The sequence below is a fragment of the Schistocerca gregaria genome, chromosome 3 (genome assembly GCF_023897955.1).
Source record: "Schistocerca gregaria isolate iqSchGreg1 chromosome 3, iqSchGreg1.2, whole genome shotgun sequence".
Taxonomy (NCBI): domain Eukaryota; kingdom Metazoa; phylum Arthropoda; class Insecta; order Orthoptera; family Acrididae; genus Schistocerca; species Schistocerca gregaria.
Genome location: NC_064922.1, coordinates 820,626,132 through 820,652,650, shown reverse-complemented (window position 1 = coordinate 820,652,650; position 26,519 = coordinate 820,626,132). Strand labels below are relative to the sequence as shown.

Genomic DNA, 26,519 nt, shown 5'->3' with positions numbered 1-26,519 from the left:
AGGAGTAGGTAAATACTTGGGCTGTAGAACAGTCCATATTGCCTGGCACACTTCTTCCACGTTTTCTGAGACTCTTGAACGTCCTAACCGAAAATAAAAAGCTATGGTCTGATGACTGTCGCCGTTAGTATCTGGAAAAGATTAAAATAAATTACGCCGGTAGAAAGAATATATAAGTTAACAACCAAACATATGTTTGTTTAAATTCAATGACAATGTTATGAATACAATGAAACATAACAATCTATTAAGTAGATAGTTCTCTCTAGCGGAACATACGGAGCTAGATGTTACTATCGTTTGCTGTATTGGTAAACACAGCAAAAAAAATTTATCACTCCACTCGTAACTATAAGACTTCTGTTTGAAGCACAAAAAGGCCTCAAACAAATGGCTGGTCTGTGCCTTGTATCAATTGGCTTCCTCCAGTTCGTTGTGCACTTCTCGGTGCTACCTTTTTATCAGGCGATGCAGTTCCCCGAAACATTCTCGCGACATACGAAAACATTTGAAGAATCTATCTTCGTCAGACTCTAGATCAATACACAGACGATGGTATTCTCCGAAGCTTTCTCTCTTGCTATTAATATCGTGCACGCAACATCTCTTCTTGGTGCCATTTCGTATGGCTAGTGCGAGCTACTCATTTCTGCACTTAAAGAGAACTCGCACAAAGCTAACGTGTCCCGCGTAAAGCTTCCAAATCGTATAACGCCAAGACAATCGCGCTACGCATGCAAGCTTAATAATGGGGTTCGGCCCTTTACACAGTGTAACAGCTGACGCATCAAGAGTTGCTACTGCGGCCGGCCGTTGCCTGTGTGGCCTCCCTGGCCGCTGACTGCCCCGACCTCCCGCTGGGCCGTCCGTCTCAGCGGCAGGCAGGATTCTGTCTGGCCAGGCCTAGGTTTTACTCGACGATCCGCCGCAAGTGGTACTGGTCCAGTGCCACAGCCATCTAGCGGTAGAACGAGTGAAAGTACGATAATCAGCAGACACATTATCAGCGCGCCAGAATAAAGAGCAGTTCTAAACTCCCGTCAATCCGCATTTGTGCACTAGGCAGCGATAACTCGTGCAGGCGCAGAACGGGGTACCGCATTGCTTTCTGCTTGGTATTTGCTTGTTGTTAGGTGGCTAGTAGCTAATTTCAGAGTTTCGTGTTGGGTATTTTCCGCATTTTTTCAGCAAGTAGGTTTTCAGAAATGGAGAAAAAACCTTTTTTTTTTCAGAAGACTGCCTTTATAAGCTGTTTGTGAAATGATTTTTTTCTATTGATTGCTTCGTATCCTAGAAATGACATTAAGCAAAGAGGCGTTAAAGTAAAGGCGTTAAGCAAAGAGGTATAGAGCGAGGAAAGGTATATGTATGATCCGCTGTATCATCATAAGTGGTTAATTTCAGATTTTCATGTTGGGGATTTTCTGAATTTTTTCAGTAAGTATCTTTTCATAAACGAAGAAAAAAACTTTTTTTGCCAGTCTTTATGAGTTAAAAAGACGAGGGCTAGTAGAAATCCTTGGGTAACAGAAGAAATATTGAATTTAATTGATGAAAGGAGAAAATATAAAAATGCAGTAAATGAAGCAGGCAAAAAGGAATACAAACGTCTCAAGAATGAGATCGACAGGAAATGCAAAATGGCTAAGCAGGGATGGCTAGACGACAAATGTAAGGATGTAGAGGCTTATCTCACTAGGGGTAAGATAGATACTGCCTACAGGAAAATTAAAGAGGCGTTTGGAGATAAGAGAACCACTTGTATGAACATCAAGAGCTCAGATGGAAACCCAGTTCTAAGCAAAGAAGGGAAAGCAGAAAGGTGGAAGGAGTATATAGAGGGTCTATACAAGGGTGATGTACTTCAGGACAATATTATGGAAATGGAAGAGGATGAAGATGAAATGGGAGATACGATATTGCGTGAAGAGTTTGACGGAGCACTGAAAGACCTAAGTCGAAACAAGGCGCCAGGAGTAGACAACATTCCATTAGAACTACTGACAGCCTTGGGAGAGCCAGTCCTGACAAAACTCTACCATCTGGTGAGCAAGATGTATGAGACAGGCGAAATACCCTCAGACTTCAAGAAGAATATAATAATTTCAATCCCAAAGAAAGCAGGTGTTGACAGATGTGAAAATTACCGAACGATCAGTTTAATAAGTCACAGCTGCAAAATACTAACGCGAGTTCTTTACAGACGAATGGAAAAACTGGTAGAAGCCGACCTCGGGGAAGATCAGTTTGGATTCCGTAGAAATGCTGGAACACGTGAGGCAATACTGACCCTACGAGTTATCTTAGAAGCTAGGTTAAGGAAGGGCAAACCTAAGTTTCTAGCATTTGTAGACTTAGAGAAAGCTTTTGACAATGTTGACTTGAATACTCTCTTTCAAATTCTGAAGGTGGCAGGGGTAAAATACAGGGAGCGAAAGGCTATTTACAATTTGTACAGAAACCAGATGGCAGTTATAAGACTCGAGGGACATGAAAGGGAAGCAGTGGTTGGGAAGGGAGTGAGACAGGGTTGTAGCCTCTCCCCGATGTTATTCAATATGTATATTGAGCAAGCAGTAAAGGAAACAAGAGAAATTTCCGGAGTTGGAATTAAAATCCATGGAGAAGAAATAAAAACTTTGAGGTTCGCCGATGACATCGTAATTCTGTCAGAGACAACAAAGGACTTGAAAGAGCAGTTGAACGGAATGGATAGTGTCTTGAAAGGAGGATATAAGATGACCATCAACAAAAGCAAAACGAGGATAATGGAATGTAGTCGAATTAAGTCGGGTGATGCTGAGGGAATTAGATTAGGAAGTGAGACACTTAAAGTAGTAAAGGAGTTTTGCTGTTTGGGGAGCAAAATAACTGATGATGGTCGAAGTAGAGAGGATATAAAATGTAGACTGGCAATGGCAAGGAAAGCGTTTCTGAAGAAGAGAAGTTTGTTAACATCGAGTATAGATTTAAGTGTCAGGAAGTCATTTCTGAAAGTATTTGTATGGAGTGTAGCCATGTATGGAAGTGAATCATGGACGATAAATAGTTTGGACAAGAAGAGAATAGAAGCTTTCGAAATGTGGTGCTACAGAAGAATGCTGAAGATTAGATGGGTAGATTACATAACTAATGAGGAAGTATTGAATAGGATTGGGGAGAAGAGAAGTTTGTGGCACAACTTGACCAGAAGAAGGGATCGGTTGGTAGGACATGTTCTGAGGCATCAAGGGATCACCAATTTAGTATTGGAGGGCAGCGTGGAGGGTAAAAATCGTAGAGGGAGACCAAGAGATGACTACACTAAGCAGATTCAGAAGGATGTAGGTTGCAGTAGGTACTGGGAGATGAAGAAGCTTGCACAGGATAGAGTAGCATGGAGAGCTGCATCAAACCAGTTTCAGGGCTGAAGACCACAACAACAACAACAACATGAGTAATATGCTTATAACATTCCACGGTGATTTTAGATTTGTATCGTAATGCCTTAGCTTACGAAAGTTCGTGTTTTATTTGATTGCGCGTCTTGCTTTACTTCAGCATGCCAGAAAAGAGAAACTGGCAGTGATAGGCGAGAAAGTCCATGCAGTTTGGCCCAGTCCGATGGACGAGGACTGCAAAACTCAGTATATATATATATATATATATATATATATATATATATATATATATATGGTTCGACAATAAAGTAATGGAACTGATTTTCTTTACAAGACGTGGCAACCCTGCAGCTTGTGTAGGCTCAATATCTTTGACCTTGCTCTATAAGCTGCTACTATTCCAAGCGGCACATTGATGCAACTGCTCAGTCGTGAGTTGTGCTGTAATAAGTTAACACATGTTTGTGTCTCTCGCATAATATTGCTCAACCGTATGCCATTTCTTTTTGCGTTAAATTGGATGAAAACGCAACGACAGCCTACGGTAAGCTTCAGAAGGCTTTTGGAGAGGATGTTATGTCAACAGCTCAAGTTTTTCCTTGGGATAAAATGTTTAGTGAAGGGAGACCGAATGTTGAAGACCGCAGTGGACGACCATCAACCTCACGGACGGATGTCAATTTGGCCAGGGTGCGTGAACTCGTACGATCTGTTCGAAGATTATCCGCGAAAATGATTGCAGAAGAACTGGACATCAATCGAGAAACGGTTCGTCTAATAATAACTGAAGATTTTGGTATGAGAAAGATTTGTGGCAAAAATACTCCCCAAACATCTCACATCACAGCGAGAAACACGGAAAAATGTGTCAGCCGATCTGTTGGAGCAAACGGAAATCAATCCAGAATTGTTAAACCGTGTTATCACTGGTGATGAAAGTTGATTTTTTTTCGGTACGATCCAGAGACAAAACATCAAAGTTCGCAGTGGTGCTCAAAATGATCACCCAGACCAAAAACAAGCTCGCATGTCAAAGTCAAAAGTGAAATTCGTGCTTGTGTGCTTCTTTGATTCCAAAGGAATAGTTCATAAAGAGTGAGTGGCTCCTGAACAAACAGTTAACCAATATTACTGCAAAGAAATTTTAGAAAGACTTCGTAAAAGATTTCTTCGCGCCCGTGCCAACATTGCTGATAATTGGATTCTGCATCACGATAATGCGCCATCCTATACTGCTCTATTAGTACAGCAGTTTTTAACCTCAAAACAAATTTCAGTACTACCACAACCTCCTTATTCACCAGATATCGCTCCGTGCAACTTTCTTCTATTTCCAAGAGTCAAAACGACGGTCAAGGGACGCCATTTTCAAACAACAGAAGATGTCCAAAAAGCTGTGACGAGGGTCTTGGAGGATATTACTGATGATGAGTTCCAGATATGTTACCATCAATGGCAGAAGCGTTGGAAAAAGTGTGTGCGATCAGAGGGCAACTACTTTGAAGGACACAACACTAAACTTGACTGAAACGGTAAGCAACAGTTTTTTTCACATCAGTCTCATTAATTTTTTGTCGCACCTCGTATATATAGGGTGAGTCAGGAGGAAAGGTACATGCTTTGAGGGGTTATACTAGTGGTGATTGTGAACAAAAAAACTCCTAATAAACATATGCCCTTTTCTTAACCGTTTCCTGGTAAACCAAAAACAACTCGAAACGAGAAACGTGTAGTATCGTCCTTACTAACCTTGTCAGTACGCAGTTCACTTGTCCATGGTGCAGTTGTTTACCTCAAGTTTCTGTCCGACACTGCAGGTCGAAGTGCACGCTACTACAGTGTTGTTATTTGAATAACGAAAACAGTTTTGTGTAGTGAAAATGACACGGATCTTCACACATGCAGAGTACAGAGTATTCTGGCACGGTGTTTGTCTATGGCTTGTCCATTGGGAATTCCAGAGCTGCTGTGCGAGAATACCAGCAACGATTTGCGAATCGCAGAGTGCCAGATAGCAGGGTATTGAGCAGTGTGTTTCACGGATTGCGTGAGCGTGGTACGCTTCGCAGCGTAAATGTTGTCTTTGAACGTCACGTACTACAAACTTATCGAAGTTGAGAACATTTTTCAAGTTGTGGAACGCAGCCGTACTACTAGCTCTAGAAGAACTGCTGCCCAACTTGGTATTCCACAAACGCACAGTACGCGAGTACGGTCCGTATCCCTTCCATCGGCAGAGTTTACAAAATCTGCATGAAGGAGATGCTGCCGCCCGGCAAGAATTCTGTCAGTGGATCATTGCCAATGAGCGATTAATTCCATGTATTCTGTTCACTGAAGAGTCAACATTTACCCGCAACGGTATCAGCAACACGCGCAACTCTCATGTATGGGCAAATGAAAATGTGCACGCTACTGTGGAAACGAATTTTCAACGACGTTTCTCAGTCAACGTGTGGTGCGGTATTATTGATAATCAACTCATATCGGTCCAGTTGTTTTAGATAACCGTCTAACTGGCACACGATATCTTGACTTTCTTCAAAATGTGTTAACAGAATACGTGGAGGATATCCCTTTGGCAACACGAGCTCGTTTGTGCTTTCAGCATGACTGATCTCCTGCACAATCCGTACGGCCAGTGACACAGTATCTCAACACAAAGTATCCCGGTAGCTGGATCGGTAGCCGTGGAATCATTTCTTGGGCACCGAGGTCACTCCATCTTACCCCAGTGGATTACTGTTTGTGGGGGTGGCTGAAGAGCGATGTCTACAAGCGCAGAGTTCACACAAGAGAGGGACTTATTGCTCGTATTTTACATGCTTGTGCCCAGCTAAAGGAATGCAAAACTGAGCTCCGATCGGCTACAACAACACCTGTCTACGAGAGCAGGAACATGTATTGAAGTTGACGGTGGGCTGTTTGAACATCTTCTGTGAGGAAATGTGCACAATTAAACAAACCATAACATAACAGTATTTTAATTTACCGTCACCTGCACCTTTTCCGTTCCTAGCTGTTTATCCGGAAACCGATGTATATAATTAAGTAATGTCCATTAAAGTATAGGAAATTGCGGTGCATACATCCAGGGCAGCTTCTGAAGTGGTGGGCTGTGCTATTCTGTGGCTAAAAGCCAGACTCGTAAAAGATTGCCCAGTCGCCAGGAAACGTAATGTTACAACCAGCATGCATCATAATAGGGCATTTACCAGTATTTCATTCGCGATCTAGGCTGGTACGGTCGCAATACGTATAAACAAATGATTTAATTCTTACTCTTGAGAACGTGAAACAGCCTTCCTCATGACTGTCTCACACTTGCTAATTCCGTATTCCATCATACACAGCAGCTTCTCGAAATAGGCCATGACCATCCTCACGACATTACGAAATTCTTGCGGACCTTTAGGGCCTCAGTTCTTTCCTAAGCAGTGAATATAATCCCCTGCTTTCGTCTCTTCTTTTCAGCCAGGGTCGAACCCGACAACGTCTGGCTTAACGTTTTCGTTGTCGTTCTGCCCTAATCTGAAGATTCACTGCCACTGCCAGGGCAATAGCTCCAAAAACAAGTGGGTCCTCTATGTGCAAAATGTTGTATAAACGTAAATTTAGGTTCAAATGGCTCTGAGCACTATGGGACTTAACCTCTGAGGTCATCTGTCTCCTAGAACTTAGAACTACTTAAACCTAACTAACCTAAGGACATCACACACAGCCGGCCGCAGTGGCCGAGCGGTTCTAGGCACTACAGTCTGGAACCGCGCGACCGCTACGGTCGCAGGTTAGAATCCTGCCTCGGGCATGGATGTGAGTGATGACCGTAGGTTAGTTAGGTTTAAGTAGTTCTGAGTTCTAGGGGACTGATGACCTCAGATGTCAAGTCCCAAAGTGCTCAGAGCCATTTGAACATCACACACACCAGTACCCGAGGCAGGATTCGAACTTGCGACCGTAGCGGTCGCGCGGTTCCAAACTGAAGCGCCTAGAACCGCTCTGCCACCACGGCCGGCCGTAAATTTGGGTATACATAAACCTGCATAACCAAGTATCGTAATATAAAACTGTTGAATCTGTAATTCGGAACAGAAGTAATCTACGTAAGAGAATAACAATTACTTATTTAATAATGAAAAAAAAATCTTATTAAATAGGAACCTTGTGGTCACATAAATAATTTGAACGAATGATGTTCCGATATGCCACACGTTCGCCCTTTTGTTTCGCGCTGTAGAACGAGCGACTTTACAGGAGATCAGAGAGTTCTACTTGCATTTCGTGCGTAATTAACATCTACTGCGCACGTGCGCCAGGTGTATCACGCGATGTGGTGTAATAGGTCTACGTGGAGGACCAGCCTGTAGTCACAGATATGCACGCTCGGGGCGCTCGTGTGTAGCTGTATGGTTTGCGCGCATCGTATAATATGGGCTTTAGTGTCTGCGACAGCCACAGGGGTACACACAGTATCTCATAGGGGGGAACAAGAGAGCCGCGCTCCTGAAGCCACCTGCATGAGAACGGGCACAGCCGAGAGCAGCTGACGTCTATCTAATAGTTTTTCCTGTAAAGATTAGATAGCGATACGCGCATTCATGGCACAAGCATCCAGTGTTTACTTTTTGCGAATCAGTGTAAAACCAACTACAGCCAAATACTGTGCATATCTGAGTACATAGCTTACTAATGTACCGGGTGGTTATTATTAAAATTTCCCTATTTAACAAGTTATAACACGGGAACTAATTACCATACAAGTACCAAAGTACATAGCAGAATGTGGGGTGCATGATTTCCATGCGTCACAGCGCCACCGTGCAATTACAATTAAGGCCACCAGGTGCCTTGATCAGTCATTGTGATTGATAGTATCACACACCTGACCAGTCGCAGTACACTTGTTGACATGTCAATATGAGCTTGGACAAAAGCAGCAGAGCGTTATTGGTCAAGTTCTATTATCAAAACAACAGTAATGTTGCAGCTGTACTTCGAGAATATCGCCGGCTGAAAGGATTACAGAAGGGTCCTCTTTCTCCACCTGTTGCGCGGAGCGTGATAAAGAAGTTCAAATCAACTGGAGAACTGGACTGGTTGACGCTCCGGGAAGAGGCCGGCGACCGATTGCACCACAGCTAGTTCATGAAATCGCTGTTGCAATGGCAGACGACGCTGCGCGAAATTCCCGATCGTCTGGAAGTACGCTTGCTGTATCACGACAGTTGAACATCCCCCCGGTCCACTGTATGGAAGGTATTTCGAACCGTTCTCAACTGCTAAGCTTACAAGATCCATGTCGAACAGCAGCTTGCACCACAGGACGCGCAATGACTTGTTGACTTCGCTCTCCACTTTCTGGCAAGGGTTGAAGTTGACGAGGGCAGGCCCTGGATCATCCTATGGACAGACGAAGCTTATTTTTCGCTGACGTGTGGGGGATCTTCACCATCAGTCAGTGTGCGTGAAGTTCATCTGTGTGGTGAACGTGTCACCGTATGGTGTGCCTTTACGGCTACGTTCATCATTGGCCCATTCCTTTTTTGAACAGATTGGCACTCTGGGACCAAAGACGTGCAGTGTGACTGGCCAGCGTTGCTGCGATATGCTTCGTCAGCATGTCATGCCCGCCCTACAGGAGAGAGACGCATTGAGCTCAACAGTTTTCGTTCAAGATGGGGACCCACCTCACATCGCTCGTGACAGTCACCTGCTTCTCCGAAACACATTTGGAAACGATCGAATTATCAGCCGATCGTTTCCAAATGCTTTGTTGGCTCGATCACCTGATCTGACTCCCTGTGATTTCTGGTTGAGGGGTTAACTGAAGGGGGAGGGAAACATTCACACATTTGTGCTCTGAAGCGCAGCATATCAAGAGAGGTAGCCAACATATCTACGGACATGTTTCGTTCTGCTATGCAGAATGCAATTCTGCGCTTTCAGATTCTTCTGGACACTGATGGGCTCCATATTGAGCCACTTTTGTAGTAGTAACTGTATGTAATGGCGTGATATACCGCAGCAGCACATTAAAAGTGTTTCATTTGAACTAATTCTGCATTATTTCTCTTCCCCATGCGCTTACATTAATGCTACCAAGTCTGGTCCTCGTACGGTAATTAGTTTCCGTGTTATAATGTGTTAAATAGGGACAGTTTAATTATGGCCACCCGATGCATTATAGGAACAGTTTTGGTATGGATACCACAAGGCAGTGAACCGTAAATCTCTGAAACATAAGAAACTTTCGGTTTCGTAAACGTTTCATCTCCGATTGCTAAATTTCTGCCAGCAACATCAGCACTGCCTCTAGCTACACTTAGTCCACAGAATAACGTTCGTGTAACAACTCCATCTGATGATGAGCCTGCAGTGGTTCGAAAACACGTTTGTGGTTGAAGAAATAGTATCAAAAAACTAAAAAAGCGACTGGTTGCATATTTATTACCAGATAAATCATCCAACAAAATATTAATAACGTAACTTTATTTTTTCTAGGTGATGTCCGACTGAACAGTCACCACATCTGTAGTGTATGTCTAGGCATGACTGTCTTGATATTTCCGTGCGGGTGCCTAACAGGGTTCGTGCTTGACTATGTATATTTGAGTGGTGATGGCACCGCAGGTGCGTAAATTTAAGGAAACCGCTCACCAGAAGCGGTAAATCCGGTCCGGCACAATTTTTCAACTTTCGCCATTGCGCTACCACTATGCCCAGTGCGGCTGGAAGTACAAATTCCCACCCATCCTTTCCCTTTCTATCCCCAATCTCCATTTCGTGTAAATACAGTACTCGCTGCGAGAAAGTAGGTGAATGGACAATGGACACTACTAGCTTGTAACAAGTTGAAGATTTGGGTCAGGTGGGAAGCGTGTCCGGATGGGCGAGGCGGTTAAGGCAACCGGGAGATACAGGTTTGAGTCCCAGTGCAGCACAAATTTTCAGCTTTCACCATTAAATTATTTCGATACCCGACTGCGACTGGAGTCGCTCTCCTTCGAAATTTGATGTTTACGACAACTGTATCACCAAAACTGTGGTGTCAATGTTTTCAGTCTCCGGGTGTGAGTTGTTTCAATCCCTGTTTTTTTTTCAGTGTTTTGAACTGCTGCACTACAGCAACGGTTACAGTACAGCAGGTATATTAGACAGCCAACTAGTTGCAATAAATGTTGGTTTTCAAATAACCTTAACTATGGTTTCAACGGATTTTAACCCATTTTTCTTCAGAAGGACCAACCAACTTCACATTAGCAATTCATACAGTAACAGCTGTCCCTACGTGACATGCATCGGCAACGGTCCGTATGTCCATACACAAAAATTAAGGACCTCTAGAACCAAGGGATTGTCACTTCAGTAAAACCAATCACTTAAAATAACAGACCATGTTATTACCTGCATGATGAGTCGGCATGTAGCTATTAACATGGTCTGTTATTTTAAGTGACTGGTTTTACTGAAGTGACAATCCCTTGATTTTTACATATGGACTTACTTACCGTTGCCGATACATGTGACTGAGAGACACCTTTTACTGAAGGAATCACTAGACGAGTTAATTCCGTCGAAACCACGGTTAACGTTATTTGAAAACCATAATTCATTGCAACTGGTTGCCTGCCTATTATGCCTGCCATATTTTTTCAGGCTTTTCGGTTACAGATGAACCATGGCTAGGGTTGCAGACTTTTCTAAGAGAAATAACGTATCGCATTCAAGGACAGGTATTCCTAAATCTCAGTTGCTTTCGACATTTATTCTTTTAAATACCAATTTTTCCTACTTATTGCATTAAATTTGGATTTTTGGTTCGTTTTAAAAGCTCAGTAATTGGCGTTACGCTATAAATTTACGTTTTAACTCGTGGACAACTGTGTGGCCGCCGGCGGCCACTGCAGAGACCCACGCCTAATGCCGTGTTTCTGGAATGGCGGTGAGACATCCATCACTAAACATGCGGCAGTCAACGTGTTCAGTAAATGAACAACTAGTTTTACGTAAATTTATTGAAGCTCTTTCGCTCTCTTGCCGATTGCTTGCACATATCATGGATAATTCTGTTTCGGTGAACGCTCATATAACGTGAACAGAAAGCATAAAGATACATTTTTTTAAAATTCTTTGGTCCGTTAGTCACTTCCTTTTCTAAGCATATATTAACACGTCTCGGAAATATTTTTTGACAATTTTTTGTAATGATTCGTTAATTTCCTTACAATTTCTTTGATTAATATAGTTTCATTATATGAACCTTTCTTGCAGATACTGCATATCGCGTTGAATTTATTCTGAGGATAACTTGTTATGCAGTCATGATTTCTTCCTTTGCCAAGCCAGTGAGCGTTTCGGCATTCTGATCCAGACACCAAGTACGTTATTAAGAGAACGACTATTCATTAACATGGACGAAAAGCTGACCTCAAAAGCAACTTATCGGCACTTTGTAGAAATGTGTAGTTCATGAACCAACAAACTCAAATGAACTTTTCCGGGAATGGAACTCCGTGGAGCAGTCTCCCTACCGCCCTCTCCCCCTCCCCCCCCCCCCCCCTTTCTCGCGTCCCCTGCCTACTGGAAGTTGGAATGCGCAAGAACGAAATTTCGCCTCCCTTAGTACTGAGCACATCCCGCTCCCAATACTTAGGCGTCCGTAGTTTTGAAGTCCTAACTGTGAACTGGGTGGACTGCATCGGATCTGAAGATCGAAACCGTTGACTTGCTCCAGTTCCGTCTCCAGCATCTGTATTTAAATATTTATTTCCCATCTTAAGAACTAATGTTTACAAACTATTAAATAAGAACGAGATTTTCCTTTTTACAGACCTTATCAGATAAGGAAAAATTACTAAGAAGCAGATAAACGCTCTTGGTGACAGCGACAATACTTAAATTTAGTGCTTCCCAGTTGCCATGTTCCGAGGTAATGGCCTGGGTTGGATCTGGAAGCGCTCAGGCCATTCTGACTAAAAGATTCCAAGTAAAACGAAAAAAAAAACGTTGAAATATGCACATCGGTGTGTTTCTAAACCTCACTCAGCTTTTGTAAGCAGTAAAATTGTAAAATTTTGCTTTCTAATTCATTAGTTTAAGGGCTTTTGTAAGTGCTCTTATTTGTTGGTACTTCAACATTTAAAATGAACTTTGTAGTTCATTTGAACTGATTCCTCGAAATAGTTGAATAAGAACAACTATCTAAAAAGAAATAGTTGCATAAAAAGTTCTGCACCCACGTCTAGCACATAGTAAAAAGTGAATATCGGAACGGCAGTAACAGTGGCGTCACATGATAACAGAGTTTCGTCAACAATTATGATTAACAGTCGCAAAACGAATCAAAACGAATGAATGTTCCCAGAGAGCGTCGACTGTTTTCATCCGGTTGCTCACACAGAATAGTTTCTCACAAAAGAACGATGAATAACTCAACCGATACGTAAAACTACAACAGAATGACTCGATTGTTTTCCAGCAGCTGACTGAATCGATTGTTTTCATTTAACTGTTCGCATCACTTCATTTAAGTTAAAAATACCAGTATAATATTATTCACCGTCTCGACGTGTTTTACATTTTTATTACATTGACTGGCAGTTAATTTAGCAACTTTGAAACCAAGCCGGCATTGTTGGCAAGGTGTTTCAGTCTTGGCTTTATGTTTGGATTTAATTTCGCGCCACGTCAGTGTGCGGCTAGTATTTACGCGAGGCAGCAAACTTAAGACCGGCGTCCGTACCGTTGACATGACGGCGGGACAGAGTTTCGCCATTAGTTGATTAATTGTGCCGCGTTAAACAGCTAAGTTACTAAGTGCTCGCTGGCGGATGAATTTGCTCCTGTGATGCTGTTCACTATCGTTGACTGCCGGTGTTATACGCTATGTGATCTTACTCAGTGCTGATGAGTTGCTCTGTTGAACTCGCTGTACAGGTGATTCCGCAAATAAAGCGGATTAACAGTAGAGAGCACGTTGGTTGTGGAAATGGGTAACCTTCCTTTTGCAGTAGTGGCATAGAGCACCCAACCGTGGTGTGGTTATCAGGTTGTTTCACGTATACATATAGAACAGACTGCAATGGTCCCTATAATCACAGTTTCACACAGCGAGTACTGTATTTCTTCTCCATATGTGCAGATGACGTGTAACATATGCGGCACTTGTACGTCATTATGGCCTAGCAGGTGTGTGCCTTACGAACAGTTCCGTTGTTAGATATGATACAGAAGTAGCTTCGAGATATTCAGTTTATTAGCTGCGTTAAATTCTTTGTAAGCCGCGCAGTTATTTCATAGTTTCTAATATAAAATAAATGAAACACAACCGACCCCAAATTAGTAAATTCATCTGTAGAATGAGAGTCGTCAATAGATAAGTTTATTTGTTTTAAAAAGTGTGTCTGGCAACGTCTTCAGTTGACAAGGGATGTTGTCCTATTATTTTACGGCTGCATAATTCGCATCTTTCTGTACTGCAGTAAGCTGAAGTTATGGATACTGGAATCCAAAACAACGGAAACATGCTCCTGTCGGAGCACAAAAAATGCGAATATGATTCTGACATTGAAAAAAATCTGATTGAAAAGTGGGGCACCAACTGCCTCATTCTACCGTCCTCAGCACCTTTAAAATTTTCGCAAAATTTTTGGCATGCGAACATACTTGGGCACTTTTCAACATGCAACTTACCTCTGATTCGCACAAGTTCTAGTAACTGTAAATCGCTCTCTCCCATCGACTCCATCGCTGTAAGACCTATCCACTACCAGTTACTCATTCTCACTCATTCATTCAGCACAACTCATAGTCATTATGTCCTTCTGTCTCTCAAACTGTTTCTGTTTCCTGTCTCACTGCATACTCTCATTCGTTCTATCTTCCTGCTGCCGTCTGCCTTCACTGCAGCTATCTCAATCATTCTTTCTCACTGTTGCTTGCTGCTCTCCTCTCTCTCTCTCTCTCTCTCTCTCTCTCTCTCTCTCTCTCTCTCCCCTCCCCCCCTCCCTCTCTCTTGTTGTCATTATAGAATCTGTCTCTCATTATATTATCACTAGCTCTCATCCACTTTCACTTTCCCCTTCTCTATATTTCTCCCACTCTCACTGTCTTCGTCAGTCTTTCTGCTTGCACTGTCTTTCTTATCTTTAACTATGTTCCATTGCCGCCGTGTCCCTCTCTTTCTCTCACACGGCCACTGTCTTCGTCGCTCTTTCTGTCCTGTCTACTATCCTTCAGTATTTATTACTTTTTCAACTCTTTCCCACTGCTACTGTCTCCGTCTCTCTGCATAAAAAGGAAAATTTTCAAGTTTATTAGAGATCAGAATCTTAGGAATATACTGTATAAAATTTTAGCCGTTTGTGAAGCGTGACCGTTCTGGAATCCGCGGCTCGGTTCTAGTACGAAAAAAAAAAAAATTATAACGAACAGCCCACAAACTAATGTTGCCTCCATAAACCCCCTAAGGTACTGTAGAGCACATAAAAAAAAGAAAACCGGTTTGTTCCATTTGCCTAACCCGGGGGAACTGTTTAATATTCGTGCTTTACCGGCCGGTGTGGCCGAGCGGTTCTAGGCGCTTCAGTCTGGAACCGCGCGACCGCTACGGACGCAGGTTCGAATCCTGCCTCGGGCATGGATGTGTATGATGTCCTTAGATTAGTTAGGTTTAAGTAGTTCTAAATTCTAGGGGACTGATGACCTCAGATGTTAAGCCTCATTGTGCTCTGAGCCATTTGAACCTACCTTTCTATCACCTGTAGGACCCGAGGTATGAGACCCAGAAAAATACTGTTTTTATGCGCGGCATTTTGGAACATATTGGTAAGCATGATGTTGCATGCGTGCCGATATACTGCATTGCTGTTCTGTTGTTTGCATGCTTACTTTGTCGAACAGTTGCCTTCATAAGATACTACGTTACAGCACATTTCTCTGCAATGAGTTTTTAAGTAGAATTATGAAAACGTACCAGAAAATTTATGTTACTAATGAACTGAAGTAGGAAGAATGTGTCAACTTTCTGGTGCTTTCATTACCAAAAGCTGCAGTCACACTCAGAAAATTGTTGCGGAAGACGAGAGTTTGGAAATATGTACAGTACGAGATACCCAGTGCAAATTGTGATCAATATGCACACGTAGAAGTTTTGGACATCCAGTTGTAAGTACTGCCATTCCTCCATAGCGTATTTTAATTGATGGTCCTGCCTTGCATAGAATTGAACTATGTTTGTTCTAAGTTAATTTGGAGCGTACCGTTCTTCCGTCCTCGGGTCTTACGCGGGGTCGCGCGAAACAATCACAGTTCGCTCCCGCGACCAGAATCAAAGCACTGTCGGCGATGTGGCGCGCGAAACAAATTACGTGACGTAACGATCTGCGGGTTTAATCGGCAGCGGTTATTGGCGGACTCGAATTAATTATCTGCTCTGATACACATGTAAAATCAGTACAAATAAGAGTTGCCAGCCTCTCTTTGACCCACGAGATAGTTAAATTTCTCACCATTTTGAAGTCAATAATTACGAGCACTGTAGCTGCGTAACTACTTTCATAAACATTTCGTGATCCGAGCTCCGGACTGGAATACGCTCATCTCTTACAGCTCATACACCGCCCTGAGCTGGCCGCTAATGTCTCTTATCGATAGTCTCCACCCAGTAAAACAGCAACACAGTGCAGTCTCACGAAAACACCGCACTCAAACAAATGAAATTTATTTGTATAAAGTAAGCGTTACCAAGACCATCTCTTACATCCGACAGCACCTAGCTAATGACTCCACACTATGCTTGGGGCCTCTCTCTCTCTCTCTCTCTCTCTCTCTCTCTCTCTCTCTCTCTCTCTCTCTTTTTTTTTTTTTTTTTTTTACCGAATAGGTCCACGTTCGCTAATCGGCTACACTTGCCGAGAAAGACGGGACAGTGCCTGGACAGCAGATTCCACGGCCGCGCTGAGAACGCACTTGGGTTGTCTTAGTGTTTCGAACTACACTAAGTAACGTGGCACGTAGGATCACCAATTCTCGACTTCTGAAGTACGGTATGACAGCACCAGCTCCATCCTAGAGGGAGAACACGACTTATGCACACCACGAGTACTTCCACGAAATTATTTAACATCTTGGCCTTCCAGCCACAGAATCAGTAGCAGATTGTACAGTACCGCTCATTAATTTCAATAAAGCATGACTGTTACCTTACGTACCTTATGTTTCAAATACGAACAGAAACAAAAATTTAGCTCTTCAAAAAAAGGTAATTATGTACTCTTAAACAAAAGTAATAGAAACAGAAAAATCAGATTTTTCTTTCATCAGAATGTTGTCCCTAGAATTTAACGACAGTCTCAAAAACTCGAGGTGTGCGTCAATAAGTTTTTGTAGGTATTGGTAGTCTGCATGATTTCACCCACACTTAACTGCTTTCCAGAGATGTTCCCTTTTATTATGTGAACTTCTCAGATTCATCTTTCCCTTTCATCTCCGCTCGTTCCAGTAGGATTATAATCAGGGCTTTGGGACGGCCACACTGTATTTTTCAGTGCCTTCCCTTTTTTCTTACAGAACGACAACCGATGTTCAGTGTTAGTATACTGTGGTAATGTGAAGTCTTTCGGTTTTCGGCATAATCCACATGTGTCGTATGATACTGATACTGAAGTATGCAGAGGTAGTAATTTGGTGTATATACCCTTCTATTTTCACAATGTTGCCAACTCTTATCTCCTGCAAAACACCTCCAAACCATACAACGGCCATAGTATTTAACTGTAGATAGAATACATCGCTAGACCGCCCTTTATCCTTCAGATCAATGAATAAAAGTTCTCCTCTGAGAACCAGAAATCTCGAATTCAGATTCATCTGTCAGTAACACTTTCTTCCACCCCTTCCACCCCTCACGTGGACACTTACTAAGTATGCTTATTAGCCCATTAAAGTATTTTATTTTTACTTCTTTTCACTGTTGCAACAGATATGTTTTTCTTGTTCATTTCTTACCACTTCTGCGCGAATCTGTGCTGCTGTTTTGAACCTATTTCTTTTAGCACCAGTTCTGATGAATTTGTCATCACTCTTTGTTTAACAGTATAGTATTGCTCGTGATTGGTCCTTATTGCTGCTTGTTGTCTTCTGCCGGTGAATGGTGTGTTGCACTCTCCATGTACGAGTAGTTGCTTCATAATTTGGGCCATAGATAAAGCTGTTTGTGTAAGCGCTACATTTTCAGCACATTTGTTTCTTGGAGCCATAATAAATATGTCCACACTGTCAGCTGTCTCTAAGGAACTGAAGTGCAGTAACCATATAGTAGGCATCGTACCACTGACTGAAGTTAACTGCGACGTCAAGGTAGTACAGGAAACAGTAGATTAGTATGGAATGGGCATTCACACAGGTATACAAACGTACGAGTTCAGGTAACTATTCTGTATGTACACAACGCTTTTCTGGGTAATATTGCACACAGACAAAAACAAACAAATAAGCATGGCATGTTTACCAATGTTTTATTATTCCTTTGCTTACTCAACCGTAGCCATGGTATTAAGTGGTACAGGGTGGCACTTACTGAACAATATGAGAAAAAAACGTAAATTAGTTACAAACTACAGCGTGCACATACTTCGTTCAGTATGTATACTTCACTGCAGATATTCGGATTTAGGTTATGACATGTTCGATATGCCTGCCATCTTTGCTAATTGTGTGGCGCAGACAAGCGAAATTCTGCAAGAGACGCTGAAGTGTCGATGCTGTCGATGACCTCCTGAATGGCTGTTTTCAGCTCAGCTATGGTTTTGCGTTTATTGATGTATACTTTGTCTTTAATATAGTCCCTCAAAAAGGAGTCACATGAGTTCAGATCCGGAGAATGTGGCGGCCAGTCGATGCCCATACCAGTGGCCCCTGGCTACCCCAGAGCAGAAAGCGGTCTCCAAAGTGCTCCTACAGGACATCAAACACCGTCCTGCTTCGATGAGGTCGAGTTCCGTCTTGCATGAATCACATCTTGTCGAAATCAGGGCCACTTTGGATACTGTGGATGAAATCATTTTCCAGACCTTCACGTACCGTTCGGCTGTCACCCGTGCCGACAAGGAGTAACGCACTGGTTATTCCGTGACTGGACATTGCACACCACACAAACACCCATTGAGGGTGAAGAGATTTCTCGATCGCGAAATGCGGATTCTCAGTCCCCCAGATGCGCCAGTTTTGCTTATTGACGAACCCATCCAAATGAAAATGGACTTCGTCGCTAAACCAAACCATACTAATTGCTATCAGGCCCTGCGGCCAACCGTGCAGTTTTGAATATCGTAACGCAAGCCATTCAGAAGTCATGGCGATTTTTATTTCATATAGCTCAGTAACTGTCAGGCTGCAGGGCTGTGGCCGAGCGGTTCTAGGCGATTCAATCCGGAGCCGCGCTGCTGCTACGGACGCAGGTTCAAATCCTCCCTCGGGCATGGATGTGCGTGATGTCCTTAGGTTAGTTGGGTTTAAGTAATTCTAAGTTTTAGTTCTAAATTTAGGGGATTGAAGACCTTAGCTATTACGCCCCACAGTGCTTAGAGACATTTGAACCATTTTTTGTATCTGCTGGGAATTAGATGACAGTTATTGGGTTTACTTAAATTAATGAGCAGTAGTGTACGCAGTATAATCAGCCGTTTCCTGATTCGGTATGTAGCGTTTCTCTAACGTGCTGCCATCTTGCAGCACTTTAAGGGCTTATTGTGCAAAGGAGCGTTGGAGACTCCGGTGTGGTGGGGAAGTACTGCTCCTCGAAATCCGCCTAGTCGGCTCCGACCACCACCCCTTTAGAAGGATTGGGGAAGAAAGCTCTTCCCCTGCAGCCGGAAACGAGCTGAGGTGGCTATAGAAGCGGACAGGAGCACGTTAGCAGGATCGATGAGGAAATAATACGTTAAAAATTACTAACCATTAATAGTGAATCAATCAATGAGGTTTTTTTGAATAATACAGTTATGATTTCTTGTTTTGTTGTATCTTTAGTGGACTCGATTATCAACATTGATTTCAGATGTTTGCACCACAGTTGTGCAGTAAAATTACTGAAATTTTAACATTTCTGTACGTGTGTTTGTAAATAAAATGCATGGAAACAAGTAAATCGAAATATGTGACTCGGTCATGGAAAATCTAGGGAAATCGCTCAACAGAGGTAAGGCCGTTGGTCGTGAAGGGTTACCTATTAGATTCCAGATAAAGTATGCGAAAAAACTTGCTAATATATTAGCAGCTGTGTACCGTAGGTCTTCAGAAGACCGATGCGTTCTTAATGATAGGAAAGAAGCACAGATCATTCCTGTTCTCAAGCAGGCACGTTGGAACAGTCCCACAAAACTACGAGGGCGTGCTGAAAAGTGACGCCTTTGAATTTTTTCTGTGAAAACTCTTACAGCTTTTTAAGTAATTCAGGCACTCCGTCTTCAGGCCACAAGTGGCCCATCGGGACCGTCCGACCGCCGTGTTATCCTCAATGAGGATGCGGATAGGAGGGGCGTGTGGTCAGCACACTGCTCTCCCGGTCGTTATGATAGTTTTCTTTGACCGGAGCCGCTACTGTTCGGTCGGGTAGCTCCTCAGTTGGCATCACGAGGCTGAGTGCACCCCGAAAAATGGCAACAGCGCATGGCGGCCCGGACGGTCACCCATTCAAATGCCGGTCACGCCCAACAGCGCTTAACTTCGGTGATCTGACGGGAACCGGTGTATCCACTGCGGCAAGGCTGTTGCCTCTTTCTAGGTAAAACAAACGTTATTAATATCCTACATCTTTATTTTTCATGTCCACGTATCAGAGTACTACGAGCTGTAGCGTGTAACATGGCGGTGTGTAGCGTAACTACGTCAGTGCGTGAGAAACAGCGTGCTATTATCAGGTTTAGAATTCGAAGATTTCGTCCACGTGTGGAGCACACTCTCCTTCAGCTCGAGGAAGCCAATCCACACTATAGTGCCGCGACATCCGCAACGACCAGACGCCTTGGGCTCATCGTCATCGGCCATCCTCCATACAGTCCCAACTTGGCTCCGTCCGATTTTAACCTGTTTTCAAATCCTAAAGAACAAGGCACAAGCAGAGGTGAGTTACTGGCTCCGTCAACTTAGTCAAACTTACTGTAGTGACGTTATTAGCAAATTGGTCTCTCATCGGGAGAAATTTGTTCTTCACTAGTGTGGTAATGTTAAGAAATAAATATTTAGACACGAAGAAAAAAGAGGGAAAATATTAATAACGTTTGCTTTACTGAAAAAGCTTTAAGATTTTTCACTAAAAATAGGAGGCATTACTTTTCAGCACGTCCTCGTAAAGCCGTACATCTCTGACGTCATCCTGTTGTAGACTTTCGGAACATGTTGTAGACTAGCAGTTTATAACATATCTGGAGACCGAAAATCTCCTTTGTAGAAGTCAACATGGCTTCTGTAAACGATGACAGTGTGCAGCCGACCTCTCTCTGTCGTCCACGAGACACAGACATCCAGACATTAGGCCGTGTTTCTTGGCTAGCGTAAGGCGTTCGATGCAGTTCCCCATTCCCGCCCAATGAAGAAAATACGAGCGCGCGGAACATCACGCCAGCTGTGTGACTGGGCTGAAGAGTTTGCAACAAGCAGAAAACAGTATGCCTTTCTTAACGGAGAGAAATCTTCAGACGTAAAATCAGTTTTGAGCTTATCCGAAGCGAGCATTATATGAGAGGGCCATTGCTTTTTACAGTATACAGGGTGGACCATTTTAATCCGTAAGGGGGAATAACTCGTGCTAGAAATGGGATACAGAAAAATGTTTTAGGTAGAAGTTGTAGGTCGCAAAGAGGGCCACGTATTGTTACTGATAGCCGTGACGTTGAACGTGGTTTAGAAGATCAATTTGGAGGTTAAACTTTTTTATTTTTTATTTTTTTTTTATTTTTTTGGTAGTTGTCTGTCCTAATATTTAAGATTCGAAAAGAGCGGCAAGTTTTACGTATAAAATTATGGTTTATTCAAGGTCATGGCAAGGTTCAATGAAGGTCAAAGCAAAATAGAATGTTAATACAAATTGGAAGGGGACATAAGGGTCACGTATATTATCAGTAGCAGTGAACTTAGAGCTAAATATCAAAGGTCATTAGAAGGTTTAGTTTTGTTTCATGGAAATCCCTATTTGTGACGTCGGGTTTGGAAAAAGCGAAGAGAGATTTGAACTTTCAGTTTTAATTAACGTGTTTATTGGCAAACAAAACGTGTAAATGCCATTTTGACATTTAAGAGACAGAACAAAAATAAATATAAGTAAATAATCGACTTAAAAATTCGGCGAGTGAGTTCCCACGCCTCTCATTTATCGGGCTACTTCTTCCAGTTCGCATCTAAGATTGCATTTCGCTATGTCCTTCCTATGTTCCGAGTTTATCCCTACTAGAGCTAAAAACATATTTGCTTATTTGACCTTCATTGAACCTTGCCGTAACCTTGAATAATACACCATTTTATACTTAAAATTCGCAGCTCTTTCCAAATATTGAAAAAAATCACTTTAACCTCCGAATCACATTGAAAATCACGTCCATAGTCACGGCCATTAGTATCAATGCGTGACCCTCTTTGCAACGTATTGCTTTTACCTGAATATTTTGCTGTATTTCATCTCTGTCGCGAGTTACCCGCCAGGGTAACCGAGAGCACTAACGCGGTGCTTCCTGGACTCGGGTAGGCGCGCCGGCCCCGGATCGAATGCGCCCGGCGGATTGACGACGAGGGCCGATGTGCCGGCCAGCCTGGATGTGGTTTTTAGGCGGTTTTCCACATCCCGTTAGGTGAATACTGGGCTGGTCCCCACGTTCCGCCTGTTACACAGCTCGCAGATATCTGAACAGATTCACACTATTTCATGGATTCCACTAGACACAGACACTTGAGGTACACTAATTTCGTCCTAGGGGGTACAGGGGTGGCGGCAGGAAGGACATCCGGCCACCCCTTAAAATTAACATGCCAAATGCGATTAACCATGGCAGACAGTGCGTATCCGCGGGACAAGGCGCAAGCGATAGAATAAATCTCTGTCGCGAGTTATCTCCCACTGTGGATTAAAATGGTCTACCCTATATATAAATGGCCCTGTGGGCAACATCGGAAGTTCCATGGTAATTTTCGCTGATGAGGTGTTGTATACAGAGAAGTCGCAACGCTAGAAACTTGTAGCACAATGCACAACGTCCTCCAGAAGATCGACGTTTGAGGCACGAGTGAAAACTGACTGTCAACAAACAAAAATGTAATTTATTGCAAATACATAAATGATCCATTACTGAATGATTACAAGGTTTCAGAACCATCGATGGTCGCAATCACCTTCATAACATAACTACCAGGAAGCGTATGATGCGATTTAAAGTGGAACGACCAGATAAAATTAATGGCGGGTAAGGTGTAGACGCCGGTCGAGATTCGTTGGAAGAATACTCAAGAAATGTACACCATCAAAAAAGGACGTGGCGTATAAAATACTTGTTCGACCAATACTTGAATATTGCTCGTCAGTCGGGGATCTATACGAGACAGGATTGGTAGAGGGAATAGAGAAAATCTCCATTTACATAGATATTTCTCAAACCACCAGTCAGTGCGTGGTGGAGGGTACCGTGTACCACTACTAGTGATTTCCTTTCACGTTCTTCTCGCAAACAGAGCGACGGAAAAAGTAATGTCTGTATGCCTCCGTACGAGCCCTAATTTCCCGAATCTTATCTTCACGGTCCTTACGTGCAATGCGTGTTGGATGTTGGCGGTGGTAGAATCATTCGGCAGTCAGGTTCAAATCCCATTTCTCTAAATTTACTCAATAGTGTTTCTCGAAAAGAACGTCGCCTTCCCTCCAGGGATTCCCACTTGAGATCCGGAAGCATTTCCATAACACTTTCGTGTTGTTGGAACACACCGGTAACAAATCTAGCAGCCCGCCTCTGAAATCGTTCGATGACTTCCTTCAGTCAGAGTTTGTACGGATCCCATATACTCGACGAGTACTCAAGAGTAGGTCGCACCAGCGTCCTGTATGGAGTCTCCTTTACAGGTGAATCACTCTTTCCGGAAATTCGCGCAATAAACCGAAGTCGAACATTCGCCTTCGCTACCACTGTTCTCACACGTTCGTTCCACCTCATATCGCTTTGCAACGTTACGCCCTGATATCTGAACAACTTGACTGTGTCAAGCAGGACACTGCTAATACTGTAACCGAACATAGCAGTTTAGTTCTTCCTACATCCGCATCAATTTACATTTTTCTACATTTAGGGCTAGTGCCATTCATCACACCAACTAGAAATTTTCTCAAATATTCTTGTATCTTCCTACAATCACTCAACTTGGACACCCTACCGTACACCACAGCATCATCAGCAAAACAACCGCAGATAGCTGCTCACCTGTGCGCCAAATCATTTGTGTACTCGTATGTAGAGAACAACATCGGTCCTATCACACTTCCCTAGGGCACCCCTGAAGATGTCCTTGTCTCTGATGAACACTCGGCATCGAGGATAACATACTGGGTTCTATTACTTAAGAAGTCTTCCTTCCAGTCACATATCCGTGAACGTTTTCCATATGTTCGTAGCTTCGTTAACAGCCTGCAATGTGGCACCGTGTCAGGTGCTTTCCGCAAATCTGTAGCCCTTCATCCATAGTTAGCTGCATATCATGTGAGAAAAGGGCAAGCTGAGCTTCGCAGGAGCAATGCCTTCTAAAACCGTGCTGATTCGTGAACATAAGCTTCTCGGTTTAGAAAATTTATTATTTTCGAACTGATGGTATGTTCAAGGATTCTGCAGCAAACCGAAGTTAGGAATATTGGTGTGTGATCTGAGTCCATTCTTCTATCCTTCCTATACACAACAGTCACCTGCGCTTCTTTCCAGTCGCTTGAGACGTTGTGCTGGGCGGGAGATTCACGACAAGTGCAGGCTAGGTAAGGAGACAATGCCGTAGAGTTCTCTTTGTAAAACCGAATTGGGATTCCATCCAGCCCTGGTGATTTATTTGCTTTCATATCTTTTAGTTGTTTCTCTACTATGCCAGGGATGCTCTTTTACTATGTCATCCTTACGGCAGCCTGTCCGATGGGCAAATGACGGTACGTTTGTACGATTCTCTTGTGTGATACAGTTCTTGAACGTGAAATTTAAAACCTCGGCTTTCGTTTTACTGTCTTCAACTGCCACTCCAGACAGTTCAACGAGTGACTGAAAGGAGGCGTTAGACCCTGTTAGCGATTTTACAGAGGACCAAAATTTTCTGAAATTCCCTGCCAGGTCTTTTGCTAAGGTGTGACTGTGGTAGTTGTTGTATGCTCCGCGCATAGATCTTTTTACAGACGCACGAATCTATACTAAGCTGTGCTTTTCGGTATTTGCACTTTCTCTTTTGAAGTGAGAATGCAACAGCCTCCGCTTCCTCTGCATCTTACGAATATCGTTACTAAACCAAACATCTGAGTCATCAGTCCCCTAGACTTAGAACTAACTAACTAACTAACCTAAGGACATCACACACATCCATGCTCGAGGCAGGATTTGAACCTGCGACTGTAGCAGCAGCGCGGTTCCGGACTAAAGCGCCTAGAACAGCTCGGCCACAACGGCCGCCGCCCATAATACCTCTACGTTCTTCTTACTGGAACTAAGTGACGTCAGTTCACTGGCTAAGTGAGACGGTAACAACGGCTTATCTGCTCTATCTGGCAGAAACACTCTCCTAATGATATAATGATCGGTAATCCCTATTTCTGTAATGACATTGCCGATAAGGTCCGGCCTATTTGTAGCTACAATATCTAAAATACGTCCATTGTGGTTGGACTACCTAGCTAGTGCTTAAGACAGTTTATAGAAAGCGTATTCAAAAGTATTTCGCATGACTGTCTGTCTGTACTTCCCGCGATGAGGCCGTAAACGTCCCAATCTATACTCGGTAGGTTCAAGTCGCCTCTACCTAGTATTGCACCATCTGGGTCTTTCCGCGCTACTGACCATAGATTTTCTCTGAATGAGTCTAGAACTGTCACATCGGAGTGTGGTCGCCGTTCAAAACGTCCAACAATTAACCTGGTTATAGCTACACAACTAGATAACTTCTTTACCCGCATCTCGTGGTCATGCGGTAGCGTTCTCGCTTCCCACGCCCGGGTTCGATTCCCTGCGGGGTCAGGGATTTTCTCTGCCTCGTGATGGCTGGGTGTTGGGTGCTGTCCTTAGGTTAGTTAGGTTTAAGTAGTTCTAAGTTCTAGGGGACGGATGACCATAGATGTTAAGCCCCATAGTGCTCAGAGCCATTTGAACCTTTTTTTTTAAGTTACCTGGAATCGAACCCGGGAACCCGGGCATGGGAAGCGAGAACGCTACCGCAAGACCACGAGATGCGGGCAGATAACATCACTGTTACACATAACTTCGACCTCAATAGAGACAATACTTTTATCAACTGCAATGAACACTCCCCTTCCTATGGCCTCTAATCTGTCTTTCCGATATACGCTCAATGACTCGCCAACTATCTCAGATTTTTCTACTTCGTTTCTCATCGCGGGAATACCCTAAACGTGCAATATTGGGTGGAAGTGACTTCAACCTACAAAGTATCAAAGCATAGATTGGAACGTCTGTGGATTCACTGCAGGTGGTACGGACAGTTTTGTGAAGTACTTGTGGACACGTTTTCTGAAAATTGCTTTAAACAACTAGTGATATTATCGACAGTGTTAATATAGAAACGGATTAGTGATTATGATGTCATTGTAACGTCGATGGTTACTAAAGTTAATAAATCAATCAAGAAGACCAGGATAAGTGTTTTTGCTAGAAGAAGCAGATAAGCAGTTGTTAGCATCCCACTTAGACTATGCAAGGTTATCATTCAACTTCAGTATGGAGGACGTAGAGGAATTGTGGGCAAAGTTTAAAGTGTATGTAAATCGCGCTTTGGAGACGTATGAGCCAAGTAAGTGGATTAAGGACTGACAGGACCCTTCTTCGTTTAGTAATAAAATTCGGAAAATGCAGAGGAAACAGATTGCTGCATTCCCGGTTTAAAAAATTCCACGCCGGTGAGAGT

At 43.1% G+C, this 26,519-nt stretch overlaps 1 protein-coding gene and 1 pseudogene across 2 annotated transcripts in view; one reads left to right on the top strand and one right to left on the bottom strand.

Annotated features, from left to right (window-relative positions):
* Positions 1-26,519, top strand: part of LOC126354533 (beta-1-syntrophin) — an 879,981-nt gene that overhangs the window by 575,608 nt on the left and 277,854 nt on the right. The gene's annotated exons all lie outside the window — the stretch shown is intronic.
* On the bottom strand, positions 20,037-20,154 carry LOC126356576 (5S ribosomal RNA; annotated as a pseudogene).